The sequence below is a fragment of the Chionomys nivalis genome, chromosome 22 (assembly GCF_950005125.1).
Source record: "Chionomys nivalis chromosome 22, mChiNiv1.1, whole genome shotgun sequence".
NCBI lineage: Eukaryota > Metazoa > Chordata > Mammalia > Rodentia > Cricetidae > Chionomys > Chionomys nivalis.
In genome coordinates this window covers 6,408,476-6,435,541 of record NC_080107.1, presented here as the reverse complement: position 1 = coordinate 6,435,541, position 27,066 = coordinate 6,408,476, and the positions used below count along the sequence as shown (strand labels likewise).

Below are 27,066 nucleotides of genomic sequence, written 5' to 3'. Positions count from 1 at the left end.
TTTTAAAGTTTAGCACAGATTTTAGCTTGCATAGCTTGATCTGAACAAAATCCCATCCCCTTATCTTCCACATCAGATCGCCCCCAAATCCTGGTGATCTAGATGACTTTGGTCTCCCACTTTGGATAGGTGATTTTTCTGGAATCCTTGAGTCATAAATCATGCTCTAGGGAAGGTTTCACTCTAACAAAATCAGCTTCTCTTCAGCATGTTGACAAGACGAGGCAGCAACCTGAGGTAAGTCATTAACCCATGTTGGTTTCAGCTGACTACTTAAGATTTCGTTATGGCCCGGGTATGAAGTTGAAATTTAACTTTTACACCAGGTCAAAACTTTATGTGCTTCAGTAGGGGGAAGGGAAGAAACACGGTTAACTGTGGTAATGAGTGGTAAGTTTTCCCTACTACCTGAACGGCAATACATTCTATCCAAAACATGGTGGCGCCAAGTCTCATTCTTTAGGCTCATGAAGAACTGACTGCCCACCTGCCCAGCTGAATAAAAAGTTTTAAATAATCACATCACACCAAGCACGGTCACAACATGAGTATTAGTCAAATAATTTAAAGACGTCTTGACTATTTTAGTCACACAATTGCAGAAGGCCTCCTATCCTGAAGGGCCCTGAGCAGGCTGTGAGGGGGTCACAGTGACTTTGCTAGAATCTAGGCATTGTTCAGTGACTCCCTAGGGAAGAAACGCTGGAGCCTACGAGGCAACAGCGTACCCGTCCCATGTGGAACTCTAGTAGAGCTTGTACTCCTCTAACGGCTAGAGACCTGCCGACTGACTCGCGTTAAGGAAGATTAGGTGGGGAAGCCTTCATGGAAACGCATTTGCTAACTGTCCTAGGCAATTCAGGACGGTGTGCAGTTGGCTGACAGGACTACCCGTTGTCTGTTTTGAGATTTAGTCACAAAACTTGCACGTGGCAAACCAAATGCCACTCTATATATGAACTAGCTGTTCTCTTTTTTAAAAAACAGTTTTAAGACATTTTTCCTTTTTTGAATTGAATTTTTTTGAGAATTTCATACATGAGTATAGTATTTCTATCATTTCCACCCTCCCTTTTTCCTTTATACACACACACACACACACACACACACACACACACAGAGGGAGAGACAGAGAGACAGAGGAAGAGAGAGAGAGAAATACAGCATAAATACAGCCTGCCATTTATTTTTCTTAGGTGAAGCTACTGTACATTGTTTTCAATAATCATCTGCTTCAGGTTACAATGAGAAGATGTATGAAATATATGTTTTCTTTTTATGCTTATTTCTTTAAGAAAAACTAACAATTCCGCTTTTAATTTCCTGTTTAAATTGCTAATTTGTTCACTAACAAATGCACGTTGACATCATGATAATTGCTGACAAGGTGCGAGACACCAAAGAGAGTAGGAAGTGAGCCAGGTATAGACTTGCAGAAAGTTACAGAGGAGCCAAGGAAATGAGATAACCATTCAGGGGTTCTAATTTATGGTAGAAACCTGTGAGAGGCATCACAGCATACAGCAGAAATGGTTATTTCTGCTTGGGAAGAAAGGAACTTTTTTTTTTTATTAAGGAAGCATCGTTTTGGAATTTTGAAGGTCAGATTTAGGTGAGCACAGAAGAGGGTGAAAAGGGATGGAAAATGATGGGTTAGAAGCCACAACATGAGGGCAGGGGCAGGGGTGAAAACATCTCAGGGGCTCAGTCTGGCTGCTGAGTACAGGACATCAAATGTTGCAGGAAATATTCCCATAAAGGTCAACTGAGCCCAGAGCCAGAAACTCAAATCCACTGAAATACATACTGAGGACAGAAACCTCCCTATCGACAACAGATTAAATGTAGAGTATATTGTGTGATTTAAGATTTAGATAAATAATTGTTTTCCATGAGATGGATTCCATTAGAATCAATACTTTGGAACATAAGGAAGAATTTTGACTTTGGAAATATACACATGATTTCAACGTAGTCAGGGGATTTTGTTGCGTGATTAAAGCCTGCTGGTCAATAAAACAAACTCTAACATCAAGAAAATGACGGCTGTATTTACATATTTAAATCAGTGTGAACTTAAAAACAGCAGGGCCGAATTTTATTGTGTCTCCCTCCAAAGTGGCTTGATATCACAATCTACTATCTTATTTCTCTTTGCTAAGTGACATTTTTAAAACCTGAGTTTTAAAATGGATTTGAAGGTTTAATTAATGTATTGTTTACTTCTGTTTCCTTTAATAAAGATGTGTGTCATCTGGAACTTGAGTTAATGCGGATTCCATTTTCAAGTATTCCCTTGCCTACTGTTAATTACCAGGCTCTCTCACTGTCATAATCACTTCCTGCCCGTGCACACAGTCCTTTTAAGGTTTTATGCTGTGGGACTCGGACGCTACGGGACCTCTCACCCACTTCCCAGAGCTGCAAACACTGAAAGACTCTTTGCTGGGGGACTTCCTTCATATCCAAGTTGATGAACCACAGAAAGTCAGCCATCAATACTTGTCATCTGTATTTTCCACTCCAGAACCTTCACACAAAGAAGTTCACCTTGTTCAAAGTTAATACTGTATTTCATATAAGGTACCTTGGAGGGCTCATGTCCTAACACGGAAGGCAGTGATAAGGAATGGATCCAGGTAGATGTCAAACCTGTACATATACGTTTCTTAATTTAAAAAAAAACAACCTTTACTTACTATGTTTGCCTTACATTTTCATTTAGAACTCTGAGAACCCTACCAACTTTTTATTATTCTATTTGCAAAGGTTACTCTTGAATCTGATTTCATCAGTGTGAAAATTTTTCATCAGGAGTGTTTATCACGAGCTCTTGTGGGCCATGGCTCAATTACAGCTTACAGCAATTGATACTTCAGATATCAGCCCACCTGAAAAATTCTTCTCAGATGGAGGAACCCTGCCCGGTAAAGCTGGCAGCGCCCCTGACTCTAGAGACTGCTGCTTTCACCTGTAATTTTACTCATGCAGTTCCAGCTATGCTATCTCCCCATTACCACACACTTTCCTGTAATGTGTGTACATGATGTGTACATGGAATCTCATGATCACATCTCAGTCTTACGGGCACACGTACTTGTGGACGGTCAGGGGGGTGACTTCTCTCTGCACTGTGTTCTCCACGTTATGGTGAGAAACTAAGAAATCTGGTCTCTATTATTAGCCTGGCTGACAGAGCAAGTTGGTCAGATGTGTGTCCTTCTGGAAACATCACAAATGGAACTTTCACAGATTTTACTTATGAAATTGCAGGTGTCTGGCCTTGTACAACCTAAGCCTTCAGAGGGTTGATGATGAACCAGAGTGGTATTGCCGGCGTCTGTCCCTGTTTAATCTTAGCCCTTCAAGAAACCAATAGCACCTACCTGACTAACCATGTCCAGATATTGATCACACTTAACAAATGTAAAATAATACACTTATTTTCTGCCTTTTCCTTACACCTCCCCATGGTTTAATTTTCTCCCTTTGTAACCTGTAGCGGTCCCTTTAAAAGATGGTGGGCACCTCCCCACACCTGCAGCTGCAGTTAGCTACAGAATAGCTGATAAGCTTCGCTAACTTACCTTCAAAGAATGTCTGTGTCCCTGAGAATTTTCCTTGTGGTGTTTTATATTACTACCAAGTTGCTAATGAATGGATACACACACACACACACACACACACACACACACACACACACACTTGGGAATTTGTTACAGCAGAAAAAATAGATTGAGAAGAAATAAGATGGAGAAGCAGCAGAAGAAAAAACATTGTAAAGTAAGTCAAACAAGAATGAATTAGAGCAGAGTATTGTAACAGAGAATTGGATTTAGAATGAGACAGAGACTTCGAGAGAAGAAATTATAAACAATTAGGACAGAAGAATTAGGGTAGAGGCAGCAGAATAAAGAGAAATAAAAGGAGCACAGAATAGAAAGAATGTGTGAGAGAGATTTTTTTCCTACAGTCATCAGACTTTAGTTCCTATGCTTACTGTGGCTTCTCTTTTCAAACTCTGAGTGAAAACCTTTAAGGCAGGCCTTTGAAGGTTTTCAATATTTTTTTTTCTAGGCAGGTTTCAATGACTGAATAACATACATATCTATATATTAACAAATCTACATTCACTATAAAAATTTAGAAGATAAGACCAGATTACATTTAAAAAGTTAAAATCACCCATGAGTTCACCAAAAAAGTTGTCTATCAATTTTATTTATTTTATTTTGTTTTATTTATTTTACACAAATTCTAATGAGGGAGAAACCATTGCTACCTACACTTTTATGTTTAGTCTGGGTTTCTTTAGCAAAATCTCTACAGACCATAATGTGCACGTATTTGAATACATCTCTACATTTATGTAGGCAGATACAGAATGTCCCTCCCCGTCATCTCAGAAGGTTTGTTTGAACTCCTAATCAATTAAGAACTCCTAAAGATAACCACTATTCTTGCCTCTATCAAATTATACAAGTAATTATTTTAAGCCTTCATATAAATGGAATCACACAACAGGCATTTCTGAACTATCACACGGAGGTCTTTCCTCACTTTCCAGGTAATGTCCTGGAAACATGTGACTACACTATAGTTTATATTTTGGATACTGATGAACATCTGGAATGTTTTCAGTTTTGCCTATTTTGAGTAATGCTACTATGAGCATTATGTTGTTTTGTAAATTTAAATACTAATCTGTAACCAGCCGAATATCTGGGCCGTAAGACACTCATCTCTCTATCGTTAGTAAGTTCCAAAAACAGTTTTCCAAAATAATTGTACCAGTTTATCTTCTTATCAGGGACATATGAGAACCCCAGACTTCCTGCATCCTCTCTAGGACTAGGTACTGAGGTACCTAGGGAGAAAGAGGTGGGTGCTTGTTGCAAAAGGCTAATGCCATATAGAGCTCTAGGGTAGCGGGGGCTGGGTAACAGCTGAAACAGTTGGAAAAAAATGAGACCCTGCTAGTCCTGGTGAGGACCACCATGGCTTCCAAGATAGCGGCTAACTCTTCCTACTTTTCCTCTGTTTTTAGGTAAACTGTGCCCCCATTAGCATTGTGCATTGGTTGTGCTCATGCCACATCTTAAAAACTCATATAAAAGGACAGAAAGGTGAATAGTCCTTATTTCTCATCGGGGAATTCCCTGCCTTTGTCCCGTCTTAGCTCATAAGGACTGCACCCCTCCATGAAGCAAGGCTGGAGAGGTGCTGACCTAATTCCTGGCAGATGACACAATCTGAGAATGTCATTTTACCTCTTGAGTGTGTCCTTTCCCCACGTAGTCAACCTCTCCCCCAGTTCCCTGCTTCGTTATTTCTCGGGATTTTTTCTCCCATGATGACAAGAACACTGGCTAAAGGCCTCAGTTTCCCTGTGTCTCCTGGATCTTCCAGGGCCTCACTGTTCTAATACTGATATCAGAATCCTCATCACTTCTGATTTTAGCAACGTGGTGGAACTGAGTCAGGATTTTATTGTAATAGTGATTTATATTTATTTCCCCACCAACTAGTGATACTGAGCACATTTTCACGTTATTAATTAGTCGTATGTTTTCCTTTGGGACATGTTTGTTGCTATTGTATTTTGAGACAGGGCTTCTCAGTGTAGGCCTGGCTGTCCTAGACGTTACTATGTAGACCAGGCTGGCTTTGAATTTACAGGGACCTACCTGCCTCTGTCTCTGGAATGCAGGATTAAGGATGTGCTCCGCCACAGTTGCCCTTGGGAAGTGTTTGTTTAAACAATGCTTAAACTGGATTGTTACTTTAAAAAATATTTCGACTTACTGGAACACACATGCACACACACACACACACACACTTACACACACGTGCACACACACACACACACACACACAGAGTCTGAACTGACATCCTTTGTTTAACATGTATCACAACTTCTCTCCCAGGCTGAGACATGCTTTCTTTCCTCTAAGTGCAGTCTTATGATAATCTCATTTCTGTACAAACAAAGTCAGGGCTTAAGGAAACAAGATGCCTATAGCTGTTCAATTAATGAAGAGAGAACACTGATTCCCACAGGGGATGCCTGAACACGGAGCTGGCGCACTCACCGCTCTAATATTTTGTAGGCTCTTACACTGAGACTGCTCACTGCTAGGGTTATCTTCTTTAGAGTCTGACACTGGAAGTGGATGGTGTCATTCTGTGTATGGAAGTCATTAGAGGCCATCAAAAACATTACATGTTATGCTCAAAACCGCCAAGAAATGGGTAAATAAAACGGTTTTAGCGCTGTTCCTTTAAGTGCAGGGGGGGATCAGAAGTGCCCCTTCTTAGATGTCCCTTTGGCATAAGGGTTATTTTGAGGAGCAGCAGCCAGAGAAGAGGCTCGGATAATTAGAAATTGCTGTATTTTAAGGGAAGTGTACACCTACAATGGAAAGCCTGCTTATAAGGGTGCCCCTTTCTCTGTACCAGGAAGAGAAGGACTTCGCATCTCTAGAGGCTCTTAATGGGAAAGCCAGTTTCGACATTATCTTTATTTACTGTCTCTCTTGGTCATTTCCTATAACTTCCTGTAACTGGCCTCTCCACGCCTTTCTTTGTCCATTTGAAGATGGTACTTAAGTCTGAATTCAGAGCTGTTTCTCAGAGACACTCTCATTTCTCTCGGCATTGCATGGATACACACAAGACATATGTGTCATGTTTCCTCCTCTCCAGTCTGTGTTTCATCACAGGAGTCAGTTCCAAGCAGGAACTCGGAAAAAGAGAAAATGATTTTATTTCGCTGTAGTTTAGTAGCGACTTAGCTTGTGGGCCACAGAAACAAATGTTAGTAGCCCTCCAAATCTTTATTTCATGCAAAAATCCACCCAGATTATTTTCCTGTGGTTTTTCTACTTCCCAGTTAATTCCCCAAACTTAATGGATATGCCAATGAAATCCTCATGCTTCATAAGAGAAAAATTTTCTTGCGTTGTTGTTTTAAGGTCTTAATTTGTCAAGTCTGTTTGAATTAAAAGCCATTAGTAATTTTCCGCCTCTGAGAAATGGTCAGGATTTTAAAATCACGACAGGAGGAGGGTGGAAAGACACACAAAATATATAGCTTACGTCTTGTAAGACATATATAGATACATAAATATTTATAATAAAATAATTACATTTACCATTTGGTGGGCCTGTAAATTAACATAAACAAATAACCATCCACTCATGTAACAATCATTTAATGAACACCTACGTATAATCTACAAAATATAAACTGCAGAGTTAAAAGGAAAAGGACCAAGACTTTGAACTCAGTGAAAACTGAGTATCTAGCTGTGGAGACAGAAAGTAAGGTTGTATGTGATGTTGGGGCTCAGGAAACAATGCTCCGTGGTGTTTGGCCTGCTAAGCATTTTGGAGTTAAAGATGAAAGGAAACTGGAAGATCTTAGAAGCCACGTGAAATGAGCTCTTCTCAACCTTCCATGCCACACCCTTCCCCCACAAACACAGAAGAGGGCTTCCTCCAAAGGTCTTCACTTTTAAAGATTCAACCACGATTTCTTCCAAAAGATGAAAAATTTATCTTTGCCTCCCTCCCTGGGAACTTCATCAGACAGAGAAGAGACAAGGTGTGCCTCCATGTCCAGGTGGACTTTGACCTGGCCCGCTGAGGGCAGTTTTGAGAGATCGCCAGGGAGACTGTCTCTGCCTAGTAGGAGGAATCATGGTGACAGTGATGTTCTGCCCCCGAGTCTCCAGTAACTTGAGGCTGCCAACTATCCCAGAGGATTTTATCCTATGCCAGTGTCTCTTTTTAGGGACTCATCTGTTTCTCCCGAGAACCATCTGCCATCCCACTAAAGGTACTCACACACACCCCGCCCCCCAAGAAGAGGACATTTAAAGTTCAAATATCGGATCTGATTCTCTGAGTTACAGAATTTGGCCTTTGTGCATATTAAATAATTTACATGCCCCTTTCCCCTCTTGATCTGTCTATTATCAGGTAATGGATAGGTCTGAAACAAAAATCCGATCAAGGATCAGATCACATCCAGTCTGGTAGAGCATGAGAGAAATTTCGGATGAGTCTCAAATCAAGTTTGAGTACTGAGAGGGGAAAGGTGATGAGATCCATGTTTTCAGATCATCCTCCTGATTGCTGTGATAGCAATGGCCATTCCTTTGTGACTTAGGCTGGGCAACGGTAAGTAGTAAGGTCAACCACAATGTTTCTTCAGGGGAAGGGACCCAAAGAACAAGACCCAAAGAAAACACACTCCCTGGATAATCGAGACCCTTTCAACATGCTTCCTTCTTGCTCACTGTCTCACTCTTCTTCCCTTTCTTCTTTGTAAAAAGCCCTCTGCAACTCTGAGCTGCCATCTCCTGAGAATTGGCTTTCAAGAGGTGAGTGGTCCAGACCTGTGTCCACCATTCCTATTGGAAAACAAACTGTGAAAGCACAGATATAAGGTAGGAGACCACTGCAGCTGTCCACAAGGCAGCCAAGGTTAGCAGTAGTTGGGAGATCACTGCAGTTGTCCACAAGATAGCCAAGGCTAGCAGTAGTTAGGAGGCTGCTGCAGTTGTCTCCAAGGTAGCCAAGGTTAGTACTAGAGAATTCGGTAGTTTCAGGGCATGTTTGTAATTAGAATCACTAAGACTTACTGATTATATGTGAAATGTCCAAAGAAAGAAATCAGGGATCTATGACTTTGGTATGAACACTCAGAAATTATAGTGGTTCCATTTATGAAGAGGTTGGTGATGGTCTGTAGGTGGAGAACAAAACCTTCTGTCTTATAGCTAAGAATACCTGGCTATTCCTTGCTGCATTCCCAGCTGACATTAATCTCCAGCAAGACCTAGGTGATTGCTAAATTAATCCTCAGACATACAAATCAATTTCCTTTTCTTGTTGGTCTTTAAGAATCGAGGAGGCCACGAAAGTAAGGTGAGGGCTTCAGGAGGGGTACAGTGAAGTGGTGTTCACTGTGGAGTAGCTGTTGGTGACTCACATCACGGGCTCTAGATTTTGCTGGGATACTGCGGGTTTCTAAAGCCATGCTATTTACTGCTAAGGACTGACAAAAAAAATGTCTAGTCTTAATAAGAAAACCATTACATCTGGGCTGTCCCAAGCCAGTTCCCTAGGTTGCAAAATAGTTATTTTAATACTAAATTTGAAGGAAGCAGTATTATTTACACACTTACATATTGTGTTTATTGTTATCATTTTATTACTACTTTACGATTAAGATGTATTGTTCTCTGCTTATCATATAGTCATTTGTTAAGAAGTCTTCGATAATCCATGAACCTTGATCACTGATATCTACTGATGTCCTTATAAAACAGCCCTTCCAGAAGCACAAAGGAAGCCCAGAGTTTGAAGGTTTTGAGAGAATGACATGGACTCCAGGGAACTGGTGAATACTCCCCATCCTTGCGTGAGGAGTACTGAGGTTAGGGATATCTCTCCAACAGGATCTCCCCACAAAAAGAACCAAGGAGACCAGAAGAAAGGAGAAAGGATCCAGAGTGCCGTGAAAGACAGCATGTCTTGCAAGCATGGGCAGTGCAGGGCAATCAGGGAAATCTCCAGAACCAGTTGCATGGCGTCTTTGTCCGCTGAGGTTCTGGAGGAGGAATGAACATTGCGTTCTTCCTGGGTTAGTGTGATGCATGGCCATGAAAAGTCCACCTCCTGAACTCATTAGCTATGCTCTGTTACTATTTGTATTGACTTTGCAGTCAATGAAAGACTGTTCTCGTGGCCCCGGACACATATGGCTATGTGAGACAGGAAATCTAGTCAGGACTATTATCACGAGTTCACGAGAATGGTGAAGAGGTGGCATCCTTTTCTGTCAGTTTATCGTAGCTTAGTTTTATAGTCAGTTTTCTCAGCAAGCATGAGACGCCCTCAGAGAATCGCTTGCTTAAATGTCAACACGTGAAAGTTCCAAGTTCCCTCTCCGAGACTCTGTCTCCCCTCTTACTTCCTCAACTCTCAGTTACCTTTCTGAGACCACAGAAGTTAACTATGCTTTTCGTACTTAATATTTTACCGGAGAGGATTAGGCAAGGAGGCAGACAATGAAAGCAGCATGCCTGGTCATTCCGCTTCCTTTCTCCAACAACACCTCCAGCGCCAAGTCACCATCATCTCAGAAAGCCCTGCCCAGTTACTACATAAGACTCCTGGGACCAAGGAGTTTCAGTGTGAGAATTTCTCAGACCATTTTTTTTTTTGCTTTATCTTTCTATTTCCTGAGCAGTAGTAAGACATGAACGGGTGTCAGCCAGAGCACCCTCTTCCCTGTGCAGTCTGTGAGAAATGAAGCTAAAAAGCCCAGAGGGCTCCATACTAGACCAGGGCTTGGAGGGCCGGGGGAGGGGCATTGTCGGACCACTGTGAACCTGTATGGATGTAAATCAATGAGTTGCCAAGGGCTTCTGACGCCCTTGCCTCATCTGTCTCAGCCCTTACCTACACATTTACTAAAGCATGAGGGGTGGAAACCACTAACTGATGACAGGTATTTTAAAGTTTAAAGTAGAATTCCATTAAGATAGGTAATGGATTTGAAAAAAAAAATGAAAAAGGATCCTCCACACAATACAGAAGCAGCAGACCTGGTACTTTGGATGCAAAGATGCAAAACAATATGTAATAAGAGATGCCGAGATGCTGTTAGACTGTCATCTCTAACATCTTTTCAAAATATATTTTTTTGTATTGCATATTGCTGCATGCACAAAGCAAGTGCTCTTCATCTGTAGCATAACAGGACCTGCCAAAAGGAACAGGAAGAAGAAAAGGCCGGCCTTGCAGAGCACGGTGGATACAGCAGTCAGCTCATCTTAACTTTATCTAGCAGGTGTTTTCCCAAAGGTTACGTGGTGAAAGATCATGGGAAATGTGGCAGTCTGAAGGTACCATCTAAAGACCTTTTTTTTGAAGATGTAACTTTTCGGGCAGTGGAATATTCATAAACAACTATTTTAATATCCTCTGCTCTTAGGGATCAGGTTTAAATAAGGAATATGCACACTTTGGCCAGGGAAGCAGGTAGGCTAACAGCAGATCTTCACCTCACCTCCATTCCTCCAAGTCCAATCCCCTACTCTCATCCCCAGCTCTGCAGCTGACTACCCCCAAACCCCCCAAAACACCTCCAACCCTGGTGAATCACACAGATCTTCCCCTCAAACTTCTCTGTCCACTCACTGCTCTACCCCCACTCCAGCAGGCAACCCCTGGGAACCCACGGGCAGTCAGGCTAGGTAGGCAGATCTGGCCCTCTCTTCTTCCTCCAAATCCCCGTCTCATCCTGAGCTCTAGCAGACTACCTGTTGCTGCCTCTCCTCTCTCACTGTCCCCATTCCCAGGAGACTAAGCAGATCCTGGTGGAACCCCCCTTCCCTTCCTCCTGTGGACACAAACCTTCTTCCTAGCCAATCCCCAGGCCTGTCAGCTCCCGTTACCCAAGAAACATTTTACCTGGAGCCCCCAGTAGCTACACCTCTCAGGATCTCAGGGGAATTTACTAACAGCTGACACACTGACTCTGCCTCTCCTAAGAACCAGAAAGGGAGGAAAACACCCATCCAGGAAAGACAAGACCACATTACCAGCACCTAGAATTATAATCTCCAAACCCAGATGCCTAGACACCAGCAGAAAACATAATCAGTAACAGCCAGGACAATATGTCTCCACTAGAGCCCAGCAACCTACCACAGCAGGCCTGGAGTATTGCAACACACATGACGCACAGGACAAAGACCGTAAGATAGTCTTTATGAATGTGACAGAGGTCCTTAAAGGGGCCATGAATAAATCCCTTAAAGAACTCTATGAAAACACAAATAGTGGAAATGAATAAAACAGTTCAAGACATGAAAGTGGAAAGAGAAGCAATAAAGAAAACTCAAACTGAGGGAAATATGGAACTGAAAAATGTAGGAACTCGACCAGGAAGCTCAGAGGCAAGCCTCAGCCACAGAATACAAGAGATGGACGAGAGACTCTCAGGCATTGAAGACACTATAAGAAACAGATTCTTCAGTCAAAGAAAATGTTGAATCTAAGATACCATTGGTACAAGAAACCAGAAAATTTGGGACAATATGAAAAGACCCAAATCTAAGAGTAACATGAATAAAGGAAGGAGAAGAAACCCAGGTCAAACGAACAGAAAATATTTTCAACAAAAATCATAGAAAAAATTTCCTTAACTTAAAGAGGTGCCTATCAAGGTATAAGAAGCTTACAGAACATTAAAAAGGTGGGACCAGAAAAGAAATCCCCTTGTCACATTATAATAAAAAAACTAAATGTACTGAATAAAGAAAGAATATTAAAAGCTTCCAGGGAAAAAGATCAGGTAACATACAAAGACAGATCTATTAGAACAACACTTGACTTTTCAACGAACTCTGAATGCCGGAAGGTATTGGACAGATGTTCTACAGATTCTAGAAAACCACACATGCCAGTCCAGACAACTGTATGCAGCAAAACACTCAATCACAATAGATGGATAAAATAAAACATTTCAAGATAAAACCAAATTTAAGCAATGCCTATCTACAAGTCCAGCCCTATAGAAGAATCCTAGGTGGAAAACTCCAATCTAAAGTGGTTAAACACACCCAAGAAAACACATGGAATAAATAATCCCAGACCAGAAAATCAAAGGAGCGGGGTCTCTCTCTCTCTCTCTCTCTCTCTCTCTCTCTCTCTCTCTCTCTCTCTCTCTCTCTCTCTCCCTTACAGAACATTGAAAAAATGGGACCAGAAAAGAAATTCACTTGAACGCATTGGCACAGGAGACCACTTCCTAAATAAAACCCCAGTAGCACAGGCACTGAGAAAAATGATAAACGGGACCTCCTGAAACTGAAAGCTTCTGTAAAGCAAAGGACACAGTCAACAAGACAAATAGACAGCCTACAGGATGAAAAAAGATCTTCACTAACTCCACATCAGACAGAGGTTTGATCTCCAAAATATACAAAGAACTCAAGAAATTGGTCATCAAAAGAAGAAATAATCCAATAAAAAAATGGAGTACAGACCTAAACAGAGAACTCTCAACAGAGGAATCTAAAATGGCTGAAAGACATCCTTAGCCATCAGAGAAATGCAAATCAAAACAACTCCGAGATTCCATTTTACACCTGTAAGAATGGCCAAGATCAAAAACACTGATGAGAACTTATGCTGGAGAGGTTGTGGGGTAAAGGGAACACTTCTGCATTGCTGTTGGGAATGCAAGCTGGTACAACCCCTTTGGATATCAGTGTGGTGATTTCTCAGAAAATTAGGAAACAACCTTCCTCAAGACCCAGTAACACAACTTTGGGGTATATATTCAAAGGATGCTCAATCATGCCACAAGGACATGTGCTCAACTATGTTCATAGCAGCATTGTTTGTCATAGACAGAACCTGGAAACAACCTAAATGTCCCTTGACTGAAGAATGGATAAGGAAAATATGTTACATTTACACAATGGAGTATTGCACAGCAGAAAAAAATAGTAAAATCTTGAAATTTGCAGGCAAATGGATGGAGCTAGAAAACATCATATTGAGTGAGGTAACCCAGACCCAGAAAGACAATTATCATATGTATTCACTCATTAGTGGTTTTTAAACATAAAGCAAAGAAAACCAGCCTACAAATCACAATCCCAGAGAACCTAGACAACAACGAAAACCCTAAGAGAGACATACATGGATCTAATCTGCATGGGAAGTAGAAAAAAGACAAGATCTCCTCAGTAAATTGGAAACATGGGGACCATGGGAGAGGGTAGAAGGGGAGGGGAGAGGAAGAGAGGGGAACAGAGAAAAATGTATAGCTCAATAAAATAAAATGAAGAAAAAAAAAGTGGAAAGATCTCAAACTAGTAACTAACAGCACACCTGAAAGTTCTAGAACAAAAAGAAGAAATTACACCCAAAAGTAGTAGACATCAAGAAATAATCAAATTCAGGTCTTAAATCAATAAAATAGAAACAACATCAAACACCAATACAATGAAATAAACACAGAGTTGGTTCTTTAACAAAAGCTTAAGATTGACACTTATCCAAATTAACTAAAAGGCAGATAGAGGACATCCAAATTAACAATATTAGAAATGAAAAGGGGACATATCAACAGGCACTGAGGAAACGAAGAGAATTATAAAGATATAAGTAAAAACCTGTATTTCATCAAATCGGAAAGTCTAAAAAAAATCAATAATTTTCTCAATATATACCACTTACCAAAATTAGATCAGACAAGCAAGTTAAACAGACCTATAACATCTAGTGAAATATAATCAGTCATTAAAATCTCTAAACAAGCAAACAAGTCCAGGAATTCTACCAGACTTTCCAAGAAGAGTTAATGACAAAACTCACAAAATAGAAACAAAAACAAACATTGTCCAGTTTGTTTTATGAGGGCACTGTTATCCTGATCTCAAACTGTATAGATATTGAGAAAACAACAGAATTACAAGGCATTTTCCCTTATGAACATAGATGTAAAATTTCTCAACAAGATGCTTGCAAACCTAATCCAAGAACAGATCTAAAAGAACATCCACCATGACCATGTAGGCTTCATCCCAGAGATGGTTCAACATATGTAAACTTATAAATGTAAACCACCATATAAACAAACCAAGAGACAAACCACATGATCATCTCATTAGATGCAGAAAAAGCCTTTGACAAAATCCAGCCCTCCTCATGAGAAAAGTCCTGGAGATATTAGGAATACAAGAGGCATTCTTCAACATACTATAGGCAATTTACAGCAAGCCCATAGCTAATATCAACTTAAATGAAGAGAAACGCAAAGCAATTTCACTAAAATTAGGAACAAGACAAAGTTGTCCACATTCTCCATACCTAATCAACATAGTACTTTAAATCTTAGCTAGAGCAATAAGACAACTGAAGAAGACCAATCAATGGAATGCAAATTGGAAAGAAAGAAGTCAAAGTGTCTTTATTTGCAGACGATCTGATATTATGCTAAAGTTATCCTAAACATTCCACTGAGAAACTCCTACAACTGATAAACACTTTCAGTGAAGTAGCTGAATACAAATTAACTCAAAAATCAGTAGCCCTCCTATAAATACATATACTGAGAAAGAAATCAGGGAAACAACACCTTAGCTTAGAAACTCACAATAGCCTCAGATAATATAAAATATCTTGAGATAGGTATCAGAAGATGGAAAGATCACCGATGCTCATGGATCAGTAGGATTAGCATAGTAAAAATCACCATCCTATCAAAAGCAATCTACAGATTCATATGGAAGCGCTCTCTCTCTCTCTCTCTCTCTCTCTCTCTCTCTCTCTCTCTCTCTCTCTCTCACACACACACACACACACACACACACACAACAGGATAGTTAAAACTATCCTGAATTATAAAAGAACTTATGGAATTATTACCATCCCAACTTCAAATTGTACTACAAAGCCATAGTAATAAAAACCACATGGCACTGGCACAAAAACAGACACATTAATAAGTGGAATCTAACTGAAGACCCGGACAAAAATTCACACACCTACAGACACTTGATTTTAGACAAAGAAGCCAGAAATACACATTGTAAAAATGACAGTATCTTTTTTTTTTTTTTTTTTTTTTTTTTGCGCTTTTTCAAGACAGGGTTTCTCTGTGGTTTTGGAGCCTGTCCTGGAACTAGCTCTTGTAGACCAGGCTGGTCTCGAACTCACAGAGATCCGCCTGCCTCTGCCTCCCAAGTGCTGGGATTAAAGGCGTGCGCCACCATCGCCCGGCCAAAAGACAGTATCTTCAACAAACAATACTGGTCAAACTGGACAGTTACACAAAGAGAAATCCAAATAAATCCATACTTATCACCCCATACAAAATTCAATTCCATACGGATCAAATACTTTAACATAAAACCAGATATATTGAACCTAATAGAAAAATGTGGGGAATAATCTTGAACTCACCGGCACAGGAAAAGATTTTCTCAACAGAACACCATTAGCACAGGCACTAAGATCAACAACCAATACTATATGGGAACTCATGAAACTGAAAAGCTTCTGTATGGCAAATGATATCATCATTTGGAGAAAGAGACAGCCTACAGAATCAAAAGATTTTTACCCAACTACATATCTGGTAGAGGGCTGATATCCAAAATATATAAAGAACTCAAAAACCTAGGTATCAAGAAAATAAATAACCCAATTAAAAATGGGGTACAGATCTAAACAGAATTCTCAGAAAGGAAGCTCAAATGGCTGAGAAACAAATAAATGTTCATCATCCTTATCCATCAGGGAAATGCAAATTAAAACTGCTTTGAGATCCCATCTTCCATCTGTCAGAATGTGTAAGATCAACAATACAAACGACAGCTCATACAAGCAAGGAAACAGAATAAGATTAATAACTGATCTGATACTGGTGAGGGTGTAAAATTGTACAGCCACTATGGAAATCAATATGGTCGCTGCTCAGAAAGTTGGGAATTGATCTATCTTAAGATCTAGCAGTACTACTCTTGGGCATATGCCCAAGGGTCACACCATCCTACCACAAAGACAATTGCTCAACCACATTCATTGCTGCCCTATCTATAATAGACAGAAACTGGAAACAATCTAGACATTTCTCTACAGAATGGCTGAAGAAAATGTGGTCCATTTACCCAATAGAGCATTACTCAGCTGTCAAAAAGTGAAATCGGGAAATTTACAGGTAAATGGATGAAACTAGAAAAATCATTCCAAGTAAAGTAACCCAGACCCAGAAAGACAAATGTGGTACCTATTTGCTTACAGGTGAATATTATCTGTTAATTCAATGCTAACCAAGCTACAATCCATTTAAACACAGAGGTTAGGTATAGAGTAAGGGATTGAGGGTGGCACAGATAGATCTCCCTAGAAAAGGGAAATGATATAGTTATGAATGGATGTGGGGGTGGGGCTGGAATGGGAGGACCAAGTGGAAGTGAAAAGGAGGAGGGAGACAAGGGAGGAAATATGAGGAGCAACAGTTAAAATTAAGGGCCATTTGAGGAATCATATGGAAATCTAATACAGCAAAATAAATACACACACACACACACACACACACACACACACTTCTTCCTAAAACATATAAATATACAAAGGATTGCTAAATAAAATCGCTAAATAATGGAGGAGACAGAGTTTCAACTGAACATTTCTTGTCACCAGATGAAGCCTCTAGTACTTGGAATGGTTTACACATAATTGAGTTGTTGGCCAAAGGAATCCCGGAGGAACCCCTAAACAACCTAAAGTTAGCTGAGACTGTAAGTTGCTCTCCACAAACTGACAGCAGAGCCCCACTGTTGAAGACAACCCCGACACAACTCACCGAACACAGAGAAGTTGAGCTGTTGCCGACACGGAACCATCATACCTACACACTAGTGTCTTTGGTACAGGAAGGTACTTTATGTGCTACCAAAGGAGAAACACAGACACGAATGCAGCCACAAACCCCTTATCTACAACGGTGTCCTCCTGCACACTAAGACTAGTGCAATGGTGGCACAGAGTTTATGGGAGTAAACCACCAGTATCTGACTTGAGAGCCAATTCACAAGCTGGAACCTACACCCAACTCGGCTTGGGTGACAAAGAACTTGAGACTAGACAGCCCGAGGACCTACGGTAGAACCCAGTACTGCTGTTATAAAAACAAAACAAGAAAACATAACACAAAATGTCTCCTAAGAACATTCTTCCATACTCATAGATCAGGGACTTGCTCAGTTATCATTGGAGAAACTTCCACCTGCAGCAAATGGGATCAAATACAGGGACCAGTGAGAGACCTTGGAACGTTCAGCCCTAAGGGAATGTCTATATCAAATCCCCTGCCTCAGGAATCAGCAGAAAAGGAGGTGGGAAGAGTTTCCTTGAATATGGATTATGACTTCCAGTTCAGTGTTTTTGTGGAATTCCTGGGTGTGTGAATGAGTGGGTCTCTGTTTCTTGTGCCTTCTCTTGGGCTCTTTTCTGTTTCTTTGTTCTGCTCAATTCCAAAGTGCTGGGTTTTATCTTATAGTTTACTCTATTATATTTTATTATTATTAAATAGAAACCTATTTGTTTGCTAGTGAGAGACAGACAGGGATGGATTTGGATGGGAGGAGAGGTGGGAAGAACCTGGGAGGAGTGGAGGGAGGGAAAGCTGTAATCTGGATATATTATGAGAGAAAAATCTGTTTTCAGTAAGAGAAAGAAGAATATAGATTAGTGGATACAAATTATTGAAATTTTCTATATATATGGGCAAGAGCTCAATAACAAGGCAAACAAATGGGGAAAGTATTATACACAGGGAACATATTATACGTCTTCATCTTTGCTGAAGCTTTTCCTGTCTTCAGTTTGCTACTGATACTCTAATCCTTTATTAGCAAATGTCTGGTCTCCTGCTTCATCGCGGAATGGGGAGGCTTGGTAAGGTTGTCCCTGATGTTGAAGCTTTTCCCATTTGTGAGGAGAAAGGTGTCTGATCCCATTTGGGTTCTCTGACATTCCCATATCTTCTCCCTTCTATGCTGTCAGCTATTTTCCTCCTGTTGCTGAAGCCCTGAGAGCTCCAGGTTCTAAGGGTTCTCTGAACTGGCTCACCCCCGGCGCTTTTCACTTGTCTTCTCTTTGATGTTCGGAGCCATGAGCTTCCTTTCTGCTTCCTCTCTCCCATCCTAACCCACCCAAACCAGTGTTCCCTCTGCAGTCATTGCTTCTAGATTTTCTTCCCTTGATATCCACACACTTTCTTCCTTTGATAACTGTAGTTCCTCCCACAATCATTTCCCTATTCGTCTTTACAGTAACAGCCCATTCTAGGTCCTTCCCTGGGGCCTGTTCTTCTGCCTGGCCTTAGCTAAGAGATGGCATGCGTTAGGGTTGGTCACCTTACGTTTACTCTCTTCTTTGGTATTATAAATTTAATTAGCTTTAGAGACTTCGTCTACCAGTTGGATTCTTAAATTCACAGGTCACCCCCTCTTCATGGTTCAAGACCCTTTCCTCATGTCTATGCCTAGATGTCTCATGGATCTTCAAACTCAACCTCACGAATGCTAAGTGGACTGAGCTGACCTGCAGAGAAATCCTCCCAAGTACTTTTCTTGTCCTCATCTCCGCTACGCTGTCGTGTCAGCAGGGAGCCCTGTGCTCTTTCCCCATCTTACTTCAATATTTAATTAACAAAGTTCATGATAGAATCTTTTCAGTATCCTTGCTATCAGCACGTTCAACCTTTCATCCGGTTGACATTTCTCGAGCATCTATTGCATCTCACATCCTCTTCAAATCTTTCTGAATCTTAAACATTTATGATTTTGCTCTTCAGTTTGAAGACCCAGATCTCCCCATCTCCCCTATAGTGCTTTCGTGATCCCTCCCTCTTCACATAATTGTCCTGTTATCTCAGAATGATTTATTTGCACTCACAAATGGTCAGAAGAGAGCTTGAATCCTGGAAACATCTTAACCTATCTCTGTGCCAAGTGTGCAGAAAAATATCTGTGGGCAATGGTTCTCCTCAGCTACAGAATGCCTAATTCTAGATAGTGCTACGGAAATAGAAATTTTAAAACATCAGTGCTAACTACTGAATTGTATTGAGTGAAGTAAATGACATAGGAAAAAAAACACATATTTCTTAGTTATGTAAAATACTTTTACCACTTATGAAAATAGCATATGCTTTAATGTTTTTAAGGTTCATCTTATTAGTAAGGTTATTATCATCAATTATATGTATGCATGTGTTTGTCAGAAGTCAGAGGCATGGGATCCCCAGGAACTGGAGTTGTTGTGAGCTGCCTGACAGGGATGCTGGGAACTGAACTCTGGTTCTCCAGAAGAACAGCAAGTGTTTCTAACCCCTGAATCATCTCGCCAGCCCCCATATTTGCAACAGTTAATGTGTCCGTTCAAGTTGCAGTTTTTCACTTAATGATGGATCTCTGTGAGATACAGTAGGTCATTTGCGACAGGTTCAATATTTTAATGTTTCATAAAATGATATTTCATTATGTTCTTCGTTAGCAATACTGCACAGCACAGAGATAAACAAAGCTGATAATTAAAAGAGCTGTGAATAGAGATGAAGGTCTCCCTGTAGGTACCCTGCCAGGAGATAGAAAACACATGGGGAAAAAACGCCAAAGACTAGCAGCCAGTCCTCTGCAAGTAAGCTTGCTTTCTGTTTGCCATCAACTTATTTTTCTCTTGTTCTTGCCTTTTTGGGTTTCATGATGGAACCTATGGCTTCTGCATTCCTGGTAAGAGCTAGTTCACTGGAAAAGTACACAAACAAGAGACCACTTTAATTTGCATCAAAGTAGAGCAAACAAAAATCTGTTGTGCTCATGCAAGAAAACTGATGAGCTCACTGATGGCAAGTTGGGGCTGCTGGCTTTCGACATTGAGATACATGGCGAAACCCGTTTTTTTTTCTAGTATCTTTGACCTTGTCCATACTAGGTAAGAACTACCACTGAGTCACACTCATGGATGGATCTCTGACTGAACTTCCCACCTATGGAACTATTTGTGTTCTGTTTGGAGGTTCATTAGAGATTCCTGCCTAGCAACTCTTCTTCAATGGATGTTCTATGTTCCCTATATTAACTTATATCATGCTACTGCTATTTGAATTTTCAACTATTATGATATATTTATACAATAATATTCTGAAGAATCCTAAGTACTAGGCACTGTGCCATTAACTGATTTTCTATACCCTTTGGGGTATCATCATTGAAGGCCATTATGGAGGCTCGGTATCTTAGAGATTTTACCACTCACACCTACATGAAGTCCCCAGGCTTTATACCTGGTGGTCCAGTCTGACTCAGCAGACTGGGATCTAGTCATCCATTCAGGCGTTTTCTGATGAACTGTCCTACGTAGATTGAATCTATTTCAAGTGTCCCTAAAGTTCACCCGGCAGAGCCAGCGTCGACTGGCTTGTCTCTTATCTAGCTGGCTAACTTACTTGTTCTCCTGGCATAGTAGTGTAGACTGGTTTGTCTCACATCTAGCTGGCTAACTTGCTTGACTAGTCAGAGGACTTCCTGTTGGGAGACGCCTAATCTCAGTTCCACACTCGGGAAGGAACGTCAGAATACCCCTGAACCTGGACCTTGGAAGCCCTTTTCCTGTACAGCAGGTAAGGAAAGCAGGGTAGAGTACTTCAATCATCAGTCCAGAAATACCAAGCAGTCACGGAGAAATAGAGGAATTACAGCTGGCTTGTAGAAGTCCCTGAGCACAAAACCATTCCACCAATCTGAAGCTGTCGGGCTCTGGATGTTTAATGCCACATTACCACATCCTAGCTCAGTTCCAGAAACCCCGTGTCTTCAAGCACGGCTGATTGCTGTAACGCTTACTAATTCCTCATTAACTATCCTTATGCCTAATTTTCATATGGTGGTCTGTAGACTAACCCTGGAGGCAGGTAAGCATCGTCTAAGTTAACGTGCCTTTTTTGTTGAATCAGGCTTTGTAAGTCCTTAAAAAAAAAGTAAGAAAAAAGTCCACTTCTTTAAAGTTATTTAGGGCTCACAAATGCGGGGTGACAGATTCTGTAAGCTCAAAACTGGCCCTGTGTTCTACTGGCATCTGGGACCTCTGGGCCTGCGTAAGGTTCTGACTTAGGCAGCTGTCCTCAATTCCGTCTGAAACCTTGTCAGTCAGGTTCTGGTCTTCAGGCCTTGCCGGGGGTTTGTGGCTCAACAAAATGTCAGATATTGCCTTCCTTGCCTGACTGTAGGCTGTTGGCTCTCTTTCCCCTTGTAACACTGCTCCCTGTTCAGAAGCAAAGGCAGCCGGCCTCACACTCAAGATGAAAACTCCGTTGCATGACCAAACACTTCCATGTTGAAAGCTGGCAGCCCCAACCTGCCGTCAGTGAACTGGCATGGGTGTTTGTGAACTCATCAGTTTTCCCAAGTGAGCGCAGAGAGATTGTTTGCTGGAGTCTGAATCTAATGAACAGCTTTCTTTTCTTTTGTATAGTTTCCCAGCCATTGGACTTGTACAATAGAGAAAGCATATTTCAACTTCTTCAGGTTGAAAAATTGCCCCCTTTCTGATTTGTCACTAAGAGGTATGAAACAGTTATTTTTGAGGCACCTTTATTATTGAAAATAGAATAAGTAACTCACATCACTCAAACTAAGACCCTTAGGGAGTAGGGATTCAAATTCTGGCAATAAGATTAAAAAATGAATTTTCAAGATAGAACAAGGAACAGGGTCTTTTTATTTATTTTTATTTTGCTAACTATTTCAGGGAACACAATTTTGGATTCACAGAGCCCAGACAAAAGTGTTTGAATTCAGGCTCACCTTTCTCTTCCCTAGCTACAAGCTCAGCCAAGGGGGAAGGCTTTGATGATCCAGGCAGGGGGAGTTGCTCACTGAGGAAGGAAAGGTCAGCCTGAGAGCTGCGGAGGACACTTGCTCTTTCTTCACCTAGTCAGAGCCAAAAATTGTCTGCTGGGAAACAAATTTATAGCCCCAGGCCATCCCTGGCAGACAGGTACCTAGCCCACATACTTTATAAACTTAACTAGGTACCGTCTGCTCTAGGGAGACAGGGTCAGACACTCAGGCAGCACAAGGAGGCTAGGGATCTTTAAGAATGCATTGCTAAACACCTATCACACGTTGCTAGTTCTCATCTGACTTTTGTTTCTGAATTCGGTCTGAGGCTTTATGAAGTTGTCAAAGCCAGCTTAATATTTAAGACCTAGAGATGCCGGGGAAAGTCGGCTGACCGTGGAAAGTCAGTTTTAATTTAAAAGGCTGAGTCTCCACAGGAGTTTGTTTTGGGCTGCCTGGTCTTAGGAATTGCTACAGCTCTGATCCCATGTCTGATGGGCTTTGTCCCTGCCTCGGGACAATTAGAAGGTGGTGGAATTTTTTTTTAAAAAATGTGGGTCTGGCTGGAGGTTTCTAGGTCCCTGGGTGGGCAGGGGGTTGCCTTCCAAGCTGATAACAGGATGGACACCTGTCCCTTCCTCTTTTAGTTTGCGTGCAAGCAATGAGGCAGTGTTGCTTTGGCACACACTTACAGCTATTGTGTATTGCCTTGTCACAGGCTCAAAAGTGACAGGGTCAAATGATCAGGGATCAAAGCTTCCAAAACTAGGAGCCCCAGTCAACCTTCCCTTGTTATAAGTTGCCTGTTTCAAATTAATTATACAAAACAGCAACGTGTTTGCCCAGATCCTACATGGAGCCTCCCTAATATATACAGTCTCCACAGAATATTTATGACACCCACACAGTGTAAATGCTATAGGGAAGGATTTTTACTGCTTTTAAAGAATAAGGATAAACAAATAGCTATACATGTTCAATACAGATGTAATTCTTACCTGAATAGTTTTGATCCGTAGTTGGTTGAATTATAATGTGAACATCTGCAGATTTTAGTATACTTTGGGGGTCCTCAAGTCAGTCCCTCATGAACACTAAGGAAATGACTGCATGTTACGACATCTCAATATTGAGTAAAATCATTTGTTAAGAGAGAACTAGGGACAATGGTGTGCTAGAAAAAAATGGTATTTAAGTTTATTTTGTGTGGTTTTTGGTTTTTCAAGACAGAGTTTCTCAGAAGCTATGGAGCCAGTTCTGGAACTCGCTCTGTAGACCAGGTTGGCCTCTACCACCTGCCTCTGCCTCCTGAGTGCTGGGATTAAAGGTGTGTGCCACCACTGCCCGGCTAATATTTTAACTTAATAGCCACTTTGCTGGTTAAGTTGGCAAAAATTATGAAATTCAGATAAAAATTCAAATATCTGAAAGCAAAATAAAAGCCTATTGTGAGAAGGAATTCTAGTATTTATTTATGCGATTTCATAGTTAAAAGGAAAAATGTGTACTTAGAGGTTAAGTCATTAACAGCCCATAAGAAATACTCAAATAATTATATGCCAAGAAAGCTTCATAAATAGTTGGAGATTAAATACACGAGCGGATAAAATTCTTACTTATTGACACAAATGCCATCTGGGACTTGCCAGAGGGGCATGTTTCTCATCCAGATCACCCGTGTCCTCTAAATGTTTGCTCTCAATGGCCAAGACTGGCTCCAGCCTGAGCAACTGCTCAACATCTAACACCCAAACTTCTCTCTGAGTAAGTGCAAGTGTGTTGGGCTGTCCCTGTGTTCAGCACTGCAGTCATACACAGAGTGTGGTCCAGCAACCTCCTTTATACTGATTGGAGAAGATACCAGAGCTAATGAGAGTCATGCTGCCTCACCCACCATCCAGGGCAGGGACCAGGGCTCCCGACACAAACTTTTTCTTAATAGCATCCATATGATACCTATGTGGCTGCCAGGTGCAGAATACGATACCAGAAGGGACAAGACACTCAAGCCAGCAGAAGGACCGAGTGGAGAAATGCTTCTTCCGTTACTTAAAAATGGGAGGAAGACCAAAGGGCTCTCTTGCACATTTTAAAGGTCTCGCGAGACATTGGGTTCATCCAGCCACAATGTCCTGGAGTGAACACACACATGTGTATACTGACTCTGAGCAATAAGCTCATAAAGGGAATGTGAGAACAGGCCACTGTTGTGTATCGTACAGCAGGAAATGATAGCAGAGTCAGGGACAGGGCCTTGAATACCTGTGAACAAACAGGTGCTTTTTATGGCTCCCATTTATTGAACGCCTGTTAGCTGGTAGGCACTTCGCTGAGCACCTAGCATTTTTCAGCTAATTAATCCTGACCGTCCTAGGAGGTAGGTACTAACACTCCCATTTTATAGAGGAGGAACTAGAAGGTCAGAGAGCACGACTCAGTCATAATTAGATGACGTCAATGAGAAGCAGACTAATGGGTTTAGGCTCATATCGCTTTCACGGGGCTATAGACGCAGTTTGGGTAAATGGCACCCAGAACCACACCTTGACTAAGACATCATAATGAAAATCCACTTATGACTTCAAGTTTCACTATGTCGTCTTGGCTGGCCTAGAACTTGCCACAAAGACCAGGCTGACCTCAGACTCACAGAGCTCTATCTGCCTCCATCTCCCCACTGCTAGGATCAGAAGTACATGGCACCGTGCTCAGCATAACTTGATTAAAAACAAAACAAGGACGATGATGACAACAAACCATTCGGAAAGTAGACTGGGGGGAAGGAACAGCACATCCTTTGAGATAAGAGAATTCAAGTAGTGCTACTTAGTAGAAAAATTCCCAAATGACCTCAAAAACAACAACAACAACAAAAAATCCATACAGCAGTACAGTCCACAAAGCTTCTTCCAAAGGCTTGCACATCTATAGGAGAGCAGCTGAGATATACACTAGGTGATACACTGACCTTAAAAGCTGGAGACAGGCCTCTATGTTTCTTCTCCCTTTCCAGTATCCATCGGAGGGTTATAGCCCATAAGTAAGAGAGTCTGCATAAAGCACTTAGCACAGCGCAGGCACGGAGCGATCGCTGGTTGTATGTTAATGGTCACCAGCATGGCTGTGTCTCACTCCGTTCTCCACTATGGCAGAATAGCATGAACTGAGCGCTTGACAAACACTCTACGTTTGCTTCTGTAACTCTGGAGACCGGGAAGTCTGGTGTCTCGGGAGGGCCACTTTCTACATGGCGCTGCTATCTGGTGAAGGCCTTTGTGCCGTGCCAGTTGAGATTGAATTCATGGTGAGCTTCGGAGGTGGACACTCAATTTACAGCGTTCCACCTCTGGCTCCTACAGATCTCACAGCCTCACAGGCAAAATGCATTCATCCCATTCCAATTGCTTCAAAAAATCTTAGCTCATCCCAGACTCACAAGTCCAAAGCCCAAAGTCTTATCCAAATCAGTCGAGAGCGATAGAAGGCACAGTTCATCCCTAAGGTTAATTCCCTGTAGCTCGCAGTCTGTGGAATCTAAATGAGCTCTTTCCAAAATGTAACAGTGGGACAAGCCTGAGCATGAGACATTATTGTTCCAGAAGGAGGAAAGGAGCAAGAAGAATGAAGTTAGGCTTTGCTTGCCCCAGAAGCAGCTCTCCCAGGTTCGAACCCTGGCCTCCTGTTTGTATTCTCTCGGGTTGACACACTGAACTATATAGTTCGGCTACCTGGAGGCTGGCTCCACTCCACTGCTCCACCAGCCCCTGTCTAGTAGGAGCTTCCTGCAATGTCCTTGACCCCACAATTCTTCTAGGCAAGTCCACTGGCGGCTCTGCCCCTACAGCAAATCTCCACCTGGGTCCCTGTGAAGTCCACAACATCCTTAGCAGTCTTGGTGTAGGAAACCATGTCCTTAATGCCCTTACCTTCCGCACAGCTGCCAAATAAGCTCCCCTGGACATCGCCAAGGTGGAGCCTGGCGCTCTCCAGATGCAGAGGATCAAGCTACATCTAGGCCTTCTTAAGCAAGGCTGGGGGAGGGGGGTCTACTTCTGAAAAATTCCAGAAAAAAATTGATTTTTGTGTGGCATTAGGTAAGGTTATTAAAATTGGGCCGAGAGTCCTAAAAAAACTGTCCCATGTATGTATGTGCCGTGCATACAGAATATAAAGCACTTATTGAGTAGCTCTATGTGAGCAGCCACGCTTGTCGGAAAAATATGCCACAACAAGCGAATTTTTTCCTGAAGCAAATAAGAGGAATGCCATTAAAATATGAATAATAACCTTTGTTGAAATCTCAAGGGCATTTGCCGTTATACAAAATCATTCAGTGGACACAGAAGGCCTTTTCCATTCCAGTGGCTCCTCAGTGCAGAAATGTCGTGACTATAAGGTAGCCGAGGAGATGGATATGCGTTGAAATAAAGGAGGGAGCATCTGAAAAGGTGGTCGTTTAATGAGGCACAGCCCCAGCTTATGGGATGGGCACGTGGCTCATGACACGTTCCCGTTAAATCATAAGTTAACAGGTTGATCATAAATCAGTCTTACTTTTTTTTTAAAGCAACCCCAGGGGGGCAGTTTTTAAAAGCAGAAAGTGTGACAGGAAACTCCTGGCATT

General features: G+C 41.5%; 1 protein-coding gene across 6 annotated transcripts in view; it reads right to left on the bottom strand.

The window, feature by feature from the left end:
• Znf385b (zinc finger protein 385B) overlaps positions 1 to 27,066 on the bottom strand; it is a 342,844-nt gene that overhangs the window by 5,416 nt on the left and 310,362 nt on the right. The gene's annotated exons all lie outside the window — the stretch shown is intronic.